The sequence below is a fragment of the Primulina tabacum genome, chromosome 6, assembly GCF_025594145.1.
Source record: "Primulina tabacum isolate GXHZ01 chromosome 6, ASM2559414v2, whole genome shotgun sequence".
Taxonomy (NCBI): Eukaryota; Viridiplantae; Streptophyta; class Magnoliopsida; order Lamiales; family Gesneriaceae; genus Primulina; species Primulina tabacum.
In genome coordinates this window covers 4,341,106-4,347,507 of record NC_134555.1, presented here as the reverse complement: position 1 = coordinate 4,347,507, position 6,402 = coordinate 4,341,106, and the positions used below count along the sequence as shown (strand labels likewise).

General features: G+C 35.7%; 1 pseudogene; it reads left to right on the top strand.

Moving 5' to 3' along the window:
* The first annotated feature begins 750 nt into the window (after window positions 1–750).
* Window positions 751–2,604, top strand: LOC142548020 (histone-lysine N-methyltransferase SUVR4-like; annotated as a pseudogene).
* Window positions 2,605–6,402: the final 3,798 nt, after the last annotated feature.

Here is a 6,402-nt window from a genome sequence, read left to right as displayed (position 1 = left end):
AGATAAGTAAGTATCGGGTACACGCTCAAGTGCCGTCGTTAGTGATGGCAGAGTTACATTATATATTTGTAATTTGAAACAATATCATACAATATGATACTCTTTTACGAATTACAAATATTTTTCAAACAATATTTATTTGAATCATGGACTTAAATTATAGAAAATTCGTCGTCACGAGTCTCACGAATCTATTCACTCGGTGATATATTTTTCCCAAAAATTAAGATAGATCTCAAGTTCGAAACCCGTAAATCGCCTTGCCCTGATTTTTTAGGGGAAAAAAACTCTATACAGCTACATGATGTTAGACTAATTGGTTAAGTGCCGAATATTATTATGTGTTGAAGTCTTGTTTATATTACTAATTTTTTCTCGTGTTTTTATATTTTTTCTTGCTAGATAAAGGCAGAGCAAAAGGATCTAATTACCGAAGACAAAAGGGTCTAATTCCCAGAGTATGCTTAAGTACCTCATCTCACATTGACAGTGGTTTCTTTCGTCATCCCCAACACCTGAACCCTAATCCTCCAAGTTTAATTTAAGTATCTTGGTTTCTAGAGTTTGATTATACTTCTCATCCTCATATGATTTCGAATGGCCATTAATGATAGCATTATCCCACTCCTGACAATTGGCACTCACACTCTAGGAACCTAAGTACTTAAGTCTGAAGTTCCTGAGTTCGAGTATTGGGGAAGACAAAAGAAGCCAATGTCAGGTGTGAGATAATGCGATGAATAAAAGTCCCAAGATGAATGATAGCTCATGATCGTTACAATAAAAGACAATAATGGCGCATGGGAAAGTACCTGAGGTGATAAGTCCCAAGATGGATGATAGCTCATGGTCGCTAAAGTAAAAAGTGGATTCACGATAGCTCAAGGTAATAAAATGTGAATTTTATTGTACCTAAATTCCTAGAATGTGAGTACAGTGTTACGAGTAACGGTGCATGGGAAAGCTACTGAGGGTCCCAAGATGGATGATAGGCCATGGTCATTACATCTATTCCATGGGCGATGTATAGTCTGGGAATTCATAATCTTTGGTAATTTTCAATTGGTTTACTCTTGATGAGCGTCTTTATCACATTTTTGTATTATGTCAATCATGCATTTTTGCCTTTCAGGTCTGACCGAAGTATCACAGCATTCTCACCAGAGAAAGATACCAACAAATCAAGTCCACCTAGTATTGATCGGACTAATTTTCAAGCCACTCCCGATATTGCTTCATCATCATGTGGACATGTGCATCTATCCTTAAAATGTAATAATGTCAAGAGGACAAGATAACTTTCACAATCCAAATTCAGATGAACTCCTGAGATTTGTAGACAGCAAATATAAGAAATTATACAAAACTGTTGAGCCTAAATTTTCACTGGAGAAGTTGTTGAACGAAATTTGCGAAAGTTATTAGGAAATAAGAGCTGATTCTGTTGATGGAGTTCACAAAAACAAATTACCAGGACATCACGAAATTGTAGAAACAGATCGGCCTGAAAGGAATATGGGAAAAATGGTTGAGTTGCTCTTCCAGTCATTCTTCCCAGCTGCAGCCTGTGGATTACAGTAGCAAGAAAGTGGTGGTTCTTAAAGTCCTTGACATAAGTAAAGGCACTGAAAAAACAAAAAATATCTCTATATGATGGTGTTGGCAATGAGGATCCGACAAGTTTTGTTTACATCCATGAGAACACAATTTACCAATCTGCATATGTTCATGTGTCATTAGCTCTCATTGCCAATGAGGACTGCTGCCCAAGCTGGACAGGGGACTGTCTTTTGTCCTCCATACCTTGTGCATGTGCTGGTGACACGGGAGGAGAATTTGCTTATACCCCAGATGGACTGCTGAATCAAAAGTTTTTAAGATCTTGTATTTCCATGAACCAAGAACCTCAAAATCACCACCTCTTTTACTGCCAGGATTGCCCCTTGGAGAGGGCCAAGAATGCCAATAGGCCCAAAAAATGCAAAGGTCACTTGCTGAGAAAGTTCATTAAAAAATGCTGGAGAAAATGTGGCTGCAACATGGAATGTGGAAATAAAGTCGTTCAGCGAGGTATAAAACTTGAATTACAGGTTCGTATTTGAAAATATCATGATTTTTTTTTTTTTTTGCTTCACTTATGTAGATCATTTTCTTATTGTTGTAAGTAATTCTCTTGATGGAAACAATACTAACACTACCTTTAATTTTCAGGTCTTCTTGACAAGCAAAGGTAAAGGCTGGGGTGTCCGGGCTCTTGAAGAGTTACCAGAAGTTGCCTTTGTTTGTGAGTATGTGGGGGAGATATTGACAAACATGGAATTATACGAGCTGAATAAACATAGCAGTAGCAAATATAAACATGTGTATCCCAGTGCTGCTCGATGCAGACTGGGCTACAGAAGGAGTTTGAAAAGATGAAGATGGCCTTTGCTTCGATGCTACATACTATGGAAATGTTGCTAGGTTCATAAATCACCGGTAAGCTTATTTATATATTTTTGGCCATCAAACCTTTCCAACATAACTAGTCAGTTGAGCTATTGAATTTTTCATCCTGATCCTCTGTTACATTTCTCAGTATGGATGCACAACATGGTACACAATACTGATCCTTTTGCCATTTCCTTGTTTTTGACAAACTAATATCAATTCTTGTGAAACGCTCTGAAAGCGATGAATTTTTCTTCCTTCTGCTTTATTTATGCAGCTTGCATTATTCACTAAGAGGAAAGTTAAGTTGATGCTCATGCGATTAATTTAGTATTTAAAAAAAAAATTATCCCTTTGAAGCTTTCCGACTCCCATGAAAATGCAGTGATAGAGTTGCACTTACTCAGAGTTTCACTTCATGAAGCTGGAGAAAAGGTTATCAGAAATTCATGTACTAATTCAAGTTCCTTTGGTAGCATAAATAACAAGTTTATTAACTGTCCACGAGCAACTGCATCGTTTGCATGTTCCTTCGCAAGAATGGATTAATAAGAACTCAGGACTGAACGTATTTTGTAGAGAAGAAATTACTATTTTGAAAAAGTTGGACACGTAATACATTACATCTCCTTCTCATGCATTGCCCCCTCGATTGGATTCTTGGAGCCACCATTGTTGACCTTGCATATTACTGGTTTTATGTGTCACCATATCGGAATTTTCCATTTGCTTTTCAAGACAGCTCCATTCCCCTCCTACGTATGAACATTGTCATATATAATCTGCAGGATCATGGAACTGACTTTGCTGATCTTAACCATTTTATCAAGGCATTTAAATGTCTACGCGGAAGTGATGAATACTGCAGAGAGCAAAAGATAACTTTTATGTTGAAAGCAGGTGAAAATATTTCAGTAAACATTTTACTGATTGGTTTATTATGTTGGATAGTGAATAATTATGCGTTGTGGGTTGTCTACTAAGTTAAACCTAAAATAAATTGATCAACTAAGTTTTCGGGTTATTGGGATTTAATGTATCTAATAGGTCGTGATCCTTTAATGTGTAGAGAAATAAGTGTACTTTTTGTTTTTATGATGGGCTAAAACAAAATATCAGAAGATAATGATAAACATTATCTATATATATATATGTCGGTTCCCAGATCACGCTCTATCACGTTTTCTATCATCTTCTCCATTAAAAAAATAGTTTAGAAGAGAAAACTAAAAGTTTCTCTCAATGAAATAACGCCTATGAAAGGAATATTGTATTCCGAATTCATTTAAGATATTATTTTGATTTTGCACTTCTAGACAAATTTAATAGATTTGGTTTCCAAGATATACTATATCCTATCACTAGGAATGATTTAATTTAGTTGAAAAATTATCTATAAGATATAAGTTATTGTCTTTAAATTAGAGTTTGATTCCTATTAAACTCTAGTTTCCTTGTTTATAGGTGTGAAGGATCCATGAAGATCTAGGTCAAAGAAGGGACTATATATACGAGGGTCAATTATCAATAATAGTGGTGTGTGGCACAAATATACCTTGACGGTGACAGGACCTTTGTTGGAATATATTCAGGTCTTGGAGATTTGCATACGAAGCAAGGGTGGTTCATCTATCGTGTGATCGTGTTGCCAATTGGTGTTGCCAACACTCAAGAACAACACTGACGCAGAGTGTTGATCGAAGAGTGATTTCATTTGATGTTTAAGCAATACGTGTTTGGTTTATGCATCTAGATTTGATTTGAGTTTTTGTATGCATATTTTAATTCCTTGGTGCCAAGGAATTTAGTTTTGTTTCTTTCACTAGTATCGTTTGTGGTGTGAATGATTTATATAAGTTTTCTAGTGAAATTTTTGCCATGAGGCATCGCACAAGTCTTTGTACTTGTGCATGATTTAAATCCAAGTATTTATTTAGTAAAGTTATATCCGTGTTAAGTAATAAATTTCCGCTGCTGTGTTGTGTGCCATGTTGACAGCACCGAGCACAACACCCAATTCTAATATACCATTTTTTAATACATATTTCCTGTTATTTTATGCACAATAATTCTTACAAGTGGTATCAGAGCCTTCACTTGATACACTAAGTGATTGATTCTAGTTTATTGCTGTTTATTCAGGAAATACACTGATAGCTTAATGGATCCACTAGCGACTAACACTGCTTTTAGACCACCAGTCTTAGATGGTTCGAACTATGCTCTCTGGAAAGTCAAGATGAGGATGTACATCAAATCTATCGAAGAAAGGGCATGGCAACGAGTCTTAGATGGTTGGTCTCCACCAAGAATAGTTGATGATGATGGAGATAGTCGAAGCAAACTAGAGGGTTCCTGGTCCAAAGATGAAGTTCAAACCTCGAATTTCAACTCAAAGCCGCTAAATGCTATATTCACCTCTGTTGATGTCAACATGTTCAGTCTCATCACCAACTGCATTTCTGCCAAAGAAGCTTGGGATATTCTTCAAAAGCACTGCGAAGGATCTGAAAGTGTTCACAGAACCAAACTCAGGATGTTAACCTCTAAATTTGAAAACTTAAGGATGGAGGAAAACGAGACTATTGTGGAATATGATCGGAGATTGCGTGAGATTGCAAATGAGGCCATTAGTCTCGGTGATCCTATGTCAAACGAAAGACTGGTTAGCAAGGTCCTGAGATCCCTTCCTGAGCGTTTTAATATCAAAATCTGTGCTGTTGACGAATCCAATGACACCTATACACTTAATCTGGAAGACCTAATTAGCTCTCTCAGAATATTTGAGATGAATCTAGACCTACAGAAAAGAAATACTGGGAAGGCTGTTGCCTTACAAACTACTGATGATTCTGTGAATAGCCTAATTCAAGAGGCAAATGACTCTGATCTTGGCGAGGAATCAATCTCCTTAATCACAAAAAAATTTGGTGACTACCTAAAAAGAATGAGAGATAAGAAGAAGATTGTATCAACATCAAGACCACATTTTGTTCTTTTTGAAAGAAATAAAATAACTGCATCAACTCAAGGGAATTTCAGATCGAGAAATGATTCATCAGCTCGAACAGAAACAAAGAAACTTTATTAAGTCCAATGTAGAGAATACATTGGATTTGGTCATTATGCAAATGAGTGCGCAAATCGGCTTCGCAAAAACAAAAATATGGCAACTACACTTGTAACGCCCCGAAAATTTAAAGGTCCACGCGAACCACATGCATTTGAATTATTAAATTCTCCTGTATTTTAAGTAAATATTTTAATTGCATTAATTAATTATGTTGTGCATTTTGACATGTTAAAAATATATTTTCTACATGGTTGCATTAAAATGTATTTTTAAAGAATATTCGAGTTGCGATCGAGGAACGGAGACCGATGAATGAAAAATAGAAAATGATTTTTATTAAATAATTATTTTTAATTATTTAAAAATATGGGTGATGTTTTTTCTTATTTTTGAAAATATGGGGTTTTGAGGTGATTTTATACGCCGGGACGTAAATTTTATCGGTGTTGGTTTTTCAACAAAAATACGAACGTTTTGACAACCCGGCTAATAAATTCACAAACTTATTTAAACAAAACTATTTTAATATTTTTATTAAATTCTAATTAAGCATTAATGGACCTAATTTGTATGCTTAATGGGCCTAAGCTTAATTAAAGAATTATTAACTATAAAATATGTTAATCACCCCTATAACCCCACAAACACCCACGCCTCCCTCACCCCAACAAATTCAAGGAATCCTTTGCACCTTAAACTCACGGCACACACATCATATTCTTCAAGGAGGATCAAAATTTTGCAAGGAAAAATCAAGCCATCGTCTTCGTGTCGTCGTTCTTCAATCGTCAACGTATAATCGTGCGTTAATAACGCAAAGGCACGCCATATTCTCCTTTTACTCATCTTTCACACCATATTATGTGTTTGATACATGATTGCATGAAAAACATAATACA